We start from the raw sequence: 12,820 nt of genomic DNA on the forward strand, positions 1-12,820 counted from the left end.
TTTTCTGCTTGTCCCTAGATAGGGCCTCCCCACTTCTGCACACCATTGCTCTCCCCCCACGTGGGGCCGAATCTTGTCCGACCTGTTTCCACCTCCTATTCCGAGGGACCCAAGGGACGACCACGGTGGCATCATAGACACAGCCCTCATCCCACCCGGCCAAGGGTCATAGCCATGACACAGGCCTAAGAAATGAGACCCAGCACCTGCGCTCTGCCCACGCCCGCCCTGCCCATTTCAAGAGGGACTCAGGCAGCCGCTGGAGAGCTGTGCTCAGCCGCATTTCCCGGTGAGGCCCTTGACCCTTGACCTCAGCTCTGCGCCTCCCCCCACCCCTTCCAGTTTCTGGGTCTTCTTGCCAAGCTTAATCTACTGCTGGGGGCCGTGCTATGCCCGAGATTTTACTTTCAAACCTGACGTTTTGTGAAAGCTGATGGGTCCAGGAGCCAAACAGGAGGGCAGGTGGGAGGTGGGAGCGAGCGGGGTGGAGAGAGAAGCCCGGCGGGTTCCAGGGCCCCAGGCAGCCCTTGCGGAGATGTGGCAACCCCGTCCCAGTTTCCACAATGGGGCCAATCCTCCCAGGGTGGGGGGTGGGGGCCGCGGGGTAAAGGCTGCCGCAGCGGTGGGCAGGTCTCAGCCCCAGCGTGGAAAGGGATGAAAGGGGCCTGGAGGTCCCTGCCCCCCGCCTCCCCATCTCTTCTCACGCAGACCGTCAAGGTTTCCCTTCAGGCAATGCTGCCTCCAGCCCAGCCTCCGCGCTTCTCGCCGACGGGAAGCCCACCTTTCCTAGTCTGTGCTGACCACCTCAGTCCCTCCGAGCAGAGACTCTGCCTTGGCAAGCCAGCCCAAAGCCACGGTCTGCTCCAGACGCTGGTGGTCGTGAGGCAGATTCCAGGCCCTGCTCCCCCACCGGCGCGGGCCGCCCTCGCCTTCAGCTCCAGTCCTCCTGAGCCCCAGGCCGCCCCGCGCCTGGCAGCCCCCAGGCCCAGATTCAGCCCCCTCCCGGCCCCTGGGAGCAGCCTCTCCGCGGGCCTGGCCCGTGCGCGCGCGTCTGCGGCACCGTCGGGCCGGGGCCGCCCCGGAGCGGGGAGCCCAGGAGGACGGCCGGGGGACCGGGATCAGAGGCGCCAGGGAGGATGGAGAAAGGACACCCAGGGCCTCGGCGGTCTGGGGGCTGGGAGGGCTGCGGGGCAGCAGGGACGGGGGCGCACCTGGGTGACCGGGCTCTGTAGGAGGCCGGCGGCGGGCAGCGCGTAGAGCCAGCCGCGTGTGCAGGGCCGGGTGCCGTTGGGCGCGGGCGCCGGGCGCGGGCCAGGGCAGGTGCGGGGCGCGGGATCGGGGTAGCGCAGGAGCAGGCAGGGGCTCGGGGTGCGCGTGGGCCCCAGGCGCGGGATGGCGGCGTCCAGCAGCGCGGGTCCGCGCAGGGCGCGCAGCGCGGGGGGGCAACAGCGCAGGGTCCGGCCGGCAGTGGTGCCCGGGCTGAGCGGTGAGCAGCGCCTCGGAGCTCAGCGCCAGCCCCAGCACTATGCAGGGTACCCACGAGGCGGCGGCCAGCAGGCGCCGGGCCCGGCCGAAGCCGCCCGCAGCTCTCAACACCCGCGCCTCCTGCTCCATCGGCCGCGGGCTGCGCTCGGGGCGGGACGGGGCCTGGACCCGGGCGGGCTGCTGGGGCGGGGCTTTGAGGCGAGGCCTTAAGAGGCGGGTCCCGAGTCCTGCGGAGGCGGGGCGTGGGCGGGGTCTCTGAGGGCGGGGCCTAAGGCGTAAGTGGGCGGGGGCTGATAGGGGCGGGGCCCGATCTGGGGCGTAGGCGGGGAGGTTGAGGGGGCGGGGAGGTTGAGGGGCGGGGTTTGCGGCCGAACAGTGAGGGGGCGGGGCCCAGTGAAGGAGGCACGTGGGAGCCGGGGGGCGTGGCCGGGGCGTGGCCGGGAGCGCTCAGGTGCGTGCGGGGCGCAGGTGCACACAGGTTGCTCGCGGGCGCGCGGGGTCCGGCGGGCGTCCCGGGGTGGTCCCCGCGTGGGGCCGGGGGCGTCCGCGCGGGCGGGGCGAGGTCGGGGACGGAAGCCGCCCGCCCTCCTCCGCGCCGGGAGCTTTTGGCTGGTTCTGCGGGAGGAGCTCCCAGGTGACCCGCGGGGTCTGAAGCCGCCGCTCGGGAGCTCGGGGCCTGCGCGGCGTCTACGGGGCGAGCGAGGGAGAACTGACGCCTTTCGCCCGGATCCTTCGCCCCTTCCGAGAACCAGGTGGGTCGCGTTTCTTTTCAAGTCCGATGGTTTTCGCGGTAATTTGCGAGAAGCATCACGGTGGATCCTGTGGGTCGCTCCTGAGCTTTCTGACTCCCGGTTTTGCTGCCAGTGGGCTCTGCGCGCGCGTGAACAGTTCGAACTGGCACGTTCCTGCGGTTCAGAGCGCCGTTCGCGTCCTCACACTGATCCAGGTGGAACTCACGCCACAGACACCGCGTCGCAGGGCTCAGCTCGGCGCCGCCCCCGCAGCGCTGCGGGACCTGCACCTTCCCGGGCTCCGGAACAGCCTCTGCCCGAGCGGAGCCGGCCCGTGGGCAGCCGCTCTCCGCGCCCTCCCGGCCCCGCAGCCCCCGCTCCGCGGCCCCGCCCGTGCGGACCCCCGCTCGGTGCAGCCCTGCGTGCTGTGGCTGTTGTGTTCCGGCGTCTTTCGCTTAGAATCGCGTCTTCAAGGTTCGTCGGCGGCGGAGCGGGGGTCAGGCCCGCGGTGCTTTTCAGGAGGGAATAATATTCCGTGGACGGGGCCCGCACGTTGTTTCTGTCTTCCTCTGTTGATGTACGGTGGGTTGTGTCTACTTTTTGCCTTTTGTGTCCAGTGACACGATGAACATTTTCGTGCATGTATTTGGGTGCCCGTTTCCATTTATCTTTGGTGTATGTCCAGGCGTGGAATAGCCGGGCCGTGGGTGGTGAACTGTTTGTGAAACCGCAGAACGGTTTTCCGCAGCGGTGGTTCGAGTTCACCACCAGCAATACAGGAGGGTCCCCGTTCCCCGCCATCCTTGCCAATAACCATCTTCCCTTTTGTTGCAGCTATTTTATTGTGGTAAAACGCAACAAAACGTATCATCTTAACCATTTTATGTGTGCAGTTCAGTGGTATCAAATACATTCACAGTTTGCTGCAGCCATCACCCCCATCCAGCTCCTTAACTCTGTTCACCTGTAAAACAGAAACTCGATGTCCCTTAAATAATAACTCCCCGTAGCCCCTCCCCCTGGCCCCGGGGAACCAGCATTCTATGTTGTCTGGGATTTTGACTAGGCTAAGTCTGTCTTATAATACGGTATTTTTCTTTTGTGAATGGTTTATTTCACTAGGCATAATGTCCTCAAGATTCATTCATATCCTTCCATATGTCAGAATTTCCTTCCTTTTAAAGGCAGAATAATACTCCGTTGTATGGATATGTCACATTCGGCTTACCCATTCATCGTTTCTGTAAACCAAGTTGCTTCCACCTTTGGCAGTTGTGAATAATGCTGTTACGAACATGAAATATAAATATCTCCTTGAGACCCTGCTTTGAATTATTTTCAATGTATATACCTAGAAATGGAATTGCTGAATCATAGGGTAGTTCTGTTTTTAACTGTTTCGGGAATCACCATACTGCTTTTTTTTTTTTTTCTTTTTCTTTTTTTTTTTTTTTGAGACGGAGTCTGGCTCTGTCGCCCAGGCTGGAGTGCAGTGGCCGGATTTCAGCTCACTGCAAGCTCCGCCTCCCGGGTTCACGCCATTCTCCACAGGCGCCCGCCGCCTCGCCCGGCTAGTTTTTTGTATTTTTTAGTAGAGACGGGGTTTCACTGTGTTAGCCAGGATGGTCTTGATCTCCTGACCTTGTGATCCGCCCGTCTCAGCCTCCCAAAGTGCTGGGATTACAGGCTTGAGCCACCGCGCCCGGCCTACCGTACTGCTTCTACAGTGGCTGCACTATTGTGCATTTCTAGCAGCAGGATACCAATTTCTCCCCATCCTCACCCACACTGTTATTTTCTGGTTTTTTGATAGTAGTCATCCCAATAATAGATGTGGGATGGCATTTCATTGTAGTTTTCGTTTGCTTTTTTCCTAACGATAAGTGATGGTGAACAACTTTTCATGTTCTTATCGGTCATTTGCATATCTTCTTTGGGGAAATATCTGTCCAAGTCCTTTGCCCATTTTTGAATTGGGCTGCTCCTTTTTGTTGTTGTCATTATTGAGCATTAGCAGTTCTCTCTTTGTTCTAGATATTAATCCGTTATTATATATATATGATTTCCAAACATTTTCTCCCATTCTGTGAGTAGCCCTTTTACTGTGTTGCTATTGTCTTTTGATGCACAATTTGTTTTCATTTTCATGAAGGTCAATCTGTTTTTCCTTTTCTTTTTTTTTTTTTGAGACAGAGTCTCGCTCTGCTGCCCAGGCTGGAGTACAGTGGCCGGATCTCAGCTCACTGCAAGCTCCGCCTCCCGGGTTTATGCCATTCTCCTGCCTCAGCCTCCCGAGTAGCTGGGACTACAGGCGCCCGCCACCTCGCCCGGCTATGTTTTTCCTTTTCTTACATGTTCCTTGGGTGTTATATCCAGGAAATCATTGCCAGGTCTCATGTCATGAAGCTTTTGCCCTATGCTTGCTTCTAAGAGTGTAATAAGTTAAGGTCTTACATTAAGGTATTTGATCCATTTTTAGGTAATTTTTGTATCTGGTGTTAGGTAAAAGTACAGCTGCATTCTTTTGCATGAAGATATTTAGTTTCCCCAGCACCATTTGTTGAAAAACCACTTTCCTTTCTTCATTGACTGGTCTTGGCACCCTTGTCAAAAATCGTCCAACCATATTTAGGAGTGTTCATTTCTGGGCTCTCCATTCTATTCCATTGGTCTAGATGGCTGTCTTCATGCCAGTACTACACTGTTTTGATTACTGAAGATTTTTGTTTTGGTTTCTCCGCATTGTCATTTGCTTGTTTGTTTTTGAGCCGGAGTTTCGCTCTTGTTGCCCAGGCTAGAGTGTAATGGCGCGATCTCGGCTCGCTGCAACATCTGCCTCCCAGGTTCAAGCAATTCTCCTGCCTCAGCCTCCCAAGTAGCTGGGATTACAGGCATGCACCACCACGCCCGGCTAAATTTTGTATTTTTAATAGAGACCGGGTTTCTCCATGTTGGTCAGGCTGGTCTCGAACTCCCCACCTCAGGTAATCCACCTGCCTCGGCCTTCCAAAGTGCTGGGATTACAGGTGTTAGCCACCGCACCCAAACCAATTACTGAAGATTTTAAGTGAGATTTTTCTTTTCTTTTTTCTTTTTTTTTCCTTGGAGACAGAGTCTTACTCTGTCCTTCGGACTGGAGTGTAGTGGAGCAATCCTGGCTCACTGCAACCTCCGCCTCCCGGGTTCAAGCGATTCTCCTGCCTCAGCCTCCCGAGTATCTGGGACTACAAGCACGTGCCACCAAGCCCAGCTAATTTTTTGTATTTTAGTAGAGACGAGGTTTCACTGTGTTGCCCAAGCTGGTCTCAAACTCCTGAGCTCAGACAATCCACCCGCCTCAGCCTCCCAAAGTGCTAGGATTACAGGTGTGAAACACTTTGCCCGGCCTGAAGTAAGTTTTGAAATCAGAAATTATGAGTCCTCCAGCTTTGTTCTTTTTAAAAAATATTTTGACTATTTGGGGTTCCTCGAGGTTCTATATGAATTTTTAAACGAGTTTTTCTGTAAAAACAATGTCACTGGGACTTTGATACGAATTCCCTATCAAAATCTTTTGATAGAAGAATTAATACTGTTTTGAATTAATCAAAACTGATTGCATCAAATCTGTAGATTTATATGGGCAGTGTTGACATTTTTAACAATATTAATTCTTCTAATCCATGAACATGGGATGTGTTTTCATTTGTTTATGCTTTCTTTAATTTTTTTTCACCAGCATTTTGTAGGGTTTTATTGCACAATTCTTTTACCTCCTTGGTTAAGTTAGTTACTAAGTATTTTATTCTCTTTTTTTTTTTCTTTTTTTTTTTTTTCTGAGACGGAGTCTCGCTCTGTCACCCAGGCTGGAGTGCAGTGGCGTGATCTTGGCTCGCGGCAACCTCTGCCTTTGCCTTCCGGGTTCAAGCAATTCTCCTGCCTTAGCCTCCTGAGTAGCTGGGAGTATAGGTGCGTGCCACCACACCCAGCTAATTTTTTGTATTTTTAGTAGAGATAAGATTTCACTGTGTTAGGCAGGATGGTCTCGATCTCCTGACCTCATGATCCATCCGCCTCGGCAGTATTTTATTCTTTTATTTTTTGAGATGGAGTCTTGCTCTGTCACCCAAGCTGGAGTGCAGTGGCATGATCTTGGCTCACTGCCTCCGCTCCCCGGGTTCAAGCAATTCTCCTGCCTCAGCCTCCCAAGTAGCTGAGATTACAGGTGCCTGCCACCATGCCTGGCTACTTTTTCTGTGTTCTTAGTAGACTTGGGGTTTCACTATGTTGGCCAGGTTTTGAAATCCTGACCTCAGGTGACCCGCCCACCTTGGCCTTCCAAAGTGCTGGGATTACAGGCATGGGCCACCACACATGGCCCAATTTGGGTTACTTTTATTGTATTGTCTTCCCTAATTGCTCTGGCCAGAACTTCCAGTACTATATTGAATACAAGTGGTGAAAGCCAGCAACCTTGCCTCCTTCTCGATCTTAAAGGAGAAGTTCATTCTTTCACCATTCTGTAAGACAGTTGCTTTGGGTTTTTCATATATGACTTTTGTTATATTGTGGTAGTTTCCTTCAAATTCCAAGTTCGTTGGGTGTATTTATTTTAAAAAAGATGTTGAATTTTGCCAGACTCTTTTTGTGCATCGATTGAGATGATCATTTTTCCCTTCATTTATTGATGCAGTCTGTTACATTCATCAGTTTTTATGTGCAGAACCACCCTTGCATTCAAGGAATAAATCCCATTTGGATTCTTGGTATATAATCAGTTCGGTATAATGCTAAATTCAATTAGTGAGTATTTTGTTGGTTTTTGGGGGGGCTGGGGGGGTTGAGACAGAGTCTCGCTCATTCCCCCAGGCTGGAGTGCAGTGGCACGATCTTGGCTCACTGCAATCTCAGCCTGCTGGGTTTAAGCGATTCTCCTGCCTCAGCCTCCCAAGTAGCTGGGACTACAGGCGCACGCCACCACGCCTGGCTAATCTTTTGTATTTTTGGTAGAGACAGGGTTTCACCATGTTAGCCAGGATGGTCCCTATCTCCTGACCTCATGATCCCCCCACCTCAGCCTCCCAAAGTGCTGGGATTACAGGCGTGAGCCACCACGCCCGGCCTATTTTGTTGGTTTTTATGTTAATGTTCATTAGGGATATTAGTGTCTAGTTTTCTTATCATATCTCTGACACGCTTTGGTGTCAGAGTAATGCGAGCTTCATAGAAAGAGTTAAGAAGTATTTCCTCCTCTTAAGTGTTTTGGAAGTGTTTGAGTTTTTTTTTTTTTTTTTTTTTTTTTTTTTTTTTTTTTTTGAGACGGAGTCTTGCTGTCACCCAGGCTGGAGTGCAGTGGCGCGATCTCCGCTCACTGCAAGCTCTACCTCCCGGGTTCTCGCCATTCTCCTGCCTCAGCCTCCTGAGTAGCTGGGAGTACCGGTGCCCACCACCACGCCCGGCTAATTTTTTGTATTTTTAGTAGAGATGGGGTTTTACCGTGTTAGCCAGGATGGTCTCGATCTCCTGACCTCATGATCCACCTGCCTCGGCCTCCCAAAGTGCTGGGATTACAGGCGTGAGCCACCGTGCCCAGCTGAGAATTTTTTTTTTTTTTTTTTTTTTTGAGACGGAGTCTTGCTCTGTATCCCGGGCTGGACTGCAGTGGCCGGATCTCAGCTCACTGCAAGCTCCGCCTCCCGGGTTTACGCCATTCTCCTGCCTCAGCCTCCCGAGTACCTGGGACTACAGGCGCCCACCACCTCGCCCGGCTAGTTTTTTGTATTTTTAGTAGAGACGGGGTTTCACCGTGTTAGCCAGGATGGTCTCGATCTCCTGACCTCGTGATCCGCCCATCTCGGCCTCCCAAAGTGCTGGGATTACAGGCTTGAGCCACCGCGCCCGGCCGAGAATTTTTTTTAACATTAAATCATCTTGGCTGGGTGCGGTGGCTCAAGCCTGTAATTCCAGCACTTTGGGAGGCCGAGACGGGCGGATCATGAGGTCAGGAGATCGAGACCATCCTGGCTAACACGGTGAAACCCCGTCTCTACTAAAAAATACAAAAAACTAGCTGGGTGAGGTGGCGGGCACCTGTAGTCCCAGCTACTCGGGAGGCTGAGGCAGGAGAATGGCGTGAACCCGGGAGGCGGAGCTTGCAGTGAGCCGAGATCGCGCCACTGCACTCCAGCCTGGGCGACAGAGCGAGACTCCGTCTCAAAAAAAAAAAAAACAAACCTTAAATCATCTTTAATCATATGGTAGAATTCACTAGTGAAGACATCAGGTCTAGAGCTTTTCTTTTCTTTTTTCTTTTTTTTTTTTTTTTGAGATGGAGTCTCACTCTGTCACCCAGGCTGGAGTGCAGTGGCGCGATCTTGGCTCACTGTAACTTCTGCCTCCCAGGTTCAATCAGTTCTCCTGCCTCAGCCTCCCGAGTAGCTGGGACTATAAATGTGTGCCACCTCGCCCAGCTGATTTTTTTTGTATTTTTAGTACAGAAGGGATCACAGGTGTGAGCCACCGTGCCGGCCAGGGCTTTTCTTTATCAGAATTTTGACTAATGATTCTATTTCCATACTAGTTATAGGTCCACTCAGATTTCTAACTTCTTCATGGTTTAGTCTTGGTATGTTTAGTGTGCCTGGGAATGTGTTCATTTCATCTGAGTTATACAATTGGTGGCCGATGTTTTCATAATATTCTCTTACAGTCTTTCTATTTCTGTAGAATCAGTAGTAATGTCCCCACTTTGATTTCCACTATTAGTAACCTGAGTGTTCTCTTTTTTTCGTAGTTCATCTGGCAAAAAGTGTGTCAATTTTGTTGATCTTTTCAAAAAATCAACTTTTGGTTTCGTCCTCTACTTTTCATTTCTGTTATTTTTGTTCTAATCTTTTTTTTTTTTTTTTTTTTTTTTTTGAGACGGAGTCTGGCTCTGTCACCCAGGCTGGAGTGCAGTGGCCGGATCTCTGCTCACCGCAAGCTCCTCCTCCCAGGTTTACGCCATTCTCCTGCCTCAGCCTCCGGAGTAGCTGGGACTACAGGCGCCCGCCACCTCGCCCGGCTAGTTTTTTGTACTTTTTAGTAGAGACGGGGTTTCACCGTGTTAGCCAGGATGGTCTCGATCTCCTGACCTCGTGATCCGCCCGTCTCGGCCTCCCAAAGTGCTGGGATTACAGGCTTGAGCCACCGCGCCCGGCTATTTTTGTTCTAATCTTTATTATTTTCTTTTCTTTTTTTTTTTTTTTGAGACGGAGTCTCGCTCTGTCGCCCAGGCTGGAGTGCAGTGGCGCAATCTTGGCTCACTGCAAGCTCCGCCTCCCGGGTTCACGCCATTCTCCTACCTCAGCCTACCGAGTAGCTGGGACTACAGGCGCCCGCCACTGCGCCCGGCTAACTTTTTTCTATTTTTTAGTAGAGACGAGGTTTCACCATGGTCTCGATCTCCTGACCTTGTGGTCCGCCCGCCTCGGCCTCCCAAAGTGCTGGGATTACAGGCGTGAGCCACCGCGCCCGGCCTATTATTTTCTTATTTCTACCAGCTTTGGGTTTAGGTTGTTACTTTCTGGTTCTTTAAGTTGATTTGAGATATTTCTGTTTTTGTTTTTTTGTTTTGTTTTGTTTTTAGATGGAGTCTCACTCTGTCACCCAGGCTGGAGTGCAGTGCTGCAATCTCAGCTCACTGTAACTTCCACCTCCCAGGTTCAGGTGATTCTCTTGCCTCAGCCTCCTGAGTAGCTGGGATTACAGGCATGCTCCATCATGCCCAGGTAATTTTTGTATTTTTAGTAGAGACAGGGTTTCACCATCTTGGCCAGGCTGGTCTCGAACTCCTGACCTCGTGATCTCCCCGCCTTGGCCTCCCAAAGTGCTGGGATTACAGGTGTGAACCACTGCACCCGGGCAGGCAAATCCCTTGAACCTGGGAGGCGGAGGCTGCAGTGAGCCAAGATCCCACCAGTGCACTCCAGCCTGAGCAACAGAGCAAGACTTGGTCTCAAAAAATAAAAAATAAATAACCTCTTTAATTTGAGTGTGATTAAAAGTGGGTAAATACAGCTGCCAGCAGCCTCCATGTGGCCACTCTGGGTGCACTGCCTGTTGCTTGGACTTGGCTCTGCAGGGAGCTCACCTGTCCTGTAACATCCATCAGAGCAAACAAAGGTTAGCCAGAGGGAGAGGTCCCAATTTTGTAAATAACTTGGACCCAGCGCTCTTGTTTAGGTTGCTTTGCTTATGTGATGTGTGTTCTGCCTAGCATGCTATCAAATTGGCGGATAAATAAAAGGGCACCCATAAACTAAACAAATGAACGAAATAAGCCCAGGCCGGGCGCAGCAGCTCACGCCTGGAATCCCAGCACTTCAGGAAGCCGAGGTGGGCAGATCACGAGGTCAGGAGATCGAGACCATCCTGGCTAACACGGTGAAACCCTGTCTCTACTAAAAGTACAAAAAATTAGCCGGGCAAGGTGGCGGGCGCCTGCAGTCCCAGCTACTCAGGAGGCTGAGGCAGGAAAATGGCATGAACCCAGGAGGCGGAGCTTGCAGTGAGCCCAGATCATGCCACTGCACTCCAGCCTGGGTGACAGAGTGAGACTCCATCTCAGAAAGAAAAAAAAAATTAAGTGTGGTGGCCCATGCCTTTCATCCCAGCTACTCAGGAGGCTGAGGCAGGAGAATCACTTGAACATGGGAGGTGGAGGTTTCAGTGAGCCGAGATGGCACCACTGCACTCCAGCCTGGGCGACAGAGCGAGGCTCCATCTCAAAAAAAAAAAAAGAAATAAGACCAAACACCCAAAGAAAACCAATTACCACGGCCACATGCCCATGGACATGACCGAAAGTTATCTTACGTAGTTCTGGAAACTCCAGAAACTCTAGAAAGTTCTAAAAAGTCCCTTAGTTTGCATTTAAAAGTGGGTATAAATACAGCTGCCAGCCGGGCGTGGTGGCTCACACCTATAATCCAGGCATTTTGGGAGGCTGAGGCCTGTGGGTCACTTGAGGTCAGGAGTTTGAGACCAGCTCGACCAACACAGCAAAACCTCATCTCTACTATAAATGCAAAAATTAGCCAGGCGTGGTGGCAGGCACCTGTAATCCCAGCTACTCAGGAGGCTGACGTAGGAGAATCATTTGAACCAGGAGGTGGAGGTTGCAGTGAGCCAAGATCATACCACTGCACTCCAGCCTGGGCGACAAAGCGAGACTGTCTCAAAAAAATAAATAAATACAGCTGCCAATAGCCCATCTACAGCTACTCTGCATGCACTGCCTGTGGGGTAGCCCTGCTTTGCAAGGAGCAGCCACTCTCCATACATGGCTGCCTTCGTAACCCTGCCTTCTCCTGCCCCAGGCTCACCCTTACGTTCTTTCCTGGGTGAAGCCAAGAACCCTCCTGGGCCAAGCCCAAATTTGGGGCACATCTGCCCGCATCATCTTGGCAGAACTTCAAAATCTGGTATTTTCCCAGTTCTCCTTGCTGCTGCTTACTTCTCAGTCTTCACTGTCCTTTTCCATGCGTTCTGTCCAGGTTCGGTGGTGTATTCAGCAGCAGAGATGAGCAGAGTACACTCGCTTGCTGTCACCTGGAACACATACTGAGGCCCTTCACTGTGGTCGTGACTCACACACAAGCTGCAGTTTGGGGCCAGGCTGCCACCTGTCACTCTGTTGTACTGAGTGTCAGCAGAGCCTCTGAGGACTCCCTCCACCCTGTCTTGAGAGCCCTTGGCTAAACTAGGTTCCAGTGCCAGGCAGCTGGCAGCCCGGCGCTCATGGGAAACAAAGGGGCTGGACATGGCGTTTGCACCTTTGACGGGATGCAGCTTTACATGGTGGAAGGCCCGAGGCCTCATTGTCCAACCTGCGATCTGGGGTCCATCCCATGGGGAATTTGCTCACGCTGACAGACGCCCCGTGGTTCTTGTCTGACCTGTGTCCAGCTTGTGCCTGCCTGACCATGGCTCTGGCGCTGGTAGCCTGCCCTTGTATCCCCACTGCCGCCCTGGGTCTCCAGAAAAATGCAGCTTGGGCACCCCCTGGTCCTTCTCTGTGGAAGGCACAAATTCAACTGCTGCAATAGGAAACACGTTCAAAGATGTATCACCTACAGACCCTGGGCAGGGTGGGGTCCAGGAGTGGAAAGGTTAGTCCTCTGTCCCTAGGTCCCAGGAGGGAAGACTGGGGCAGAGAGAGCGGGACGGGGAGGGGAGCAGGATGAGGGAGTGGGAGCCAGAGCATGGTAACGACCAAAACACAGTCGAGTCCCCACTTAATGCCGTCCAGGGGGTCTTGGAATTTGGACTTTAAGCAAAACGATATCCAACAGGTCCTTGAATAATATCATTTTGTTCAGTGTTGCTTTCTTATAATGCTGATAAGAATGAAAATTGGTTTATTTATGTCATCTCCCTTAAAGTCGCAGTTTCTGAGAACCTGTTTACACGGACATTGAGGACTTACTGTATATATACCTAGAAATTCACAGGCAAATGCCTGAATGGCCCCTTTAAAGGAAGTGGGAGACCAGTGTGGCGGCTCACACGTATCATCCCAGGCTAAGTCGTGAGGACTGCTGAAGCCAGGAGTTCAAGACCAACCGAGGCAACATCGCAAGTCC

This window comes from Chlorocebus sabaeus, chromosome 5 (genome assembly GCF_047675955.1).
Source record: "Chlorocebus sabaeus isolate Y175 chromosome 5, mChlSab1.0.hap1, whole genome shotgun sequence".
Classification (NCBI taxonomy): Eukaryota; Metazoa; Chordata; class Mammalia; order Primates; family Cercopithecidae; genus Chlorocebus; species Chlorocebus sabaeus.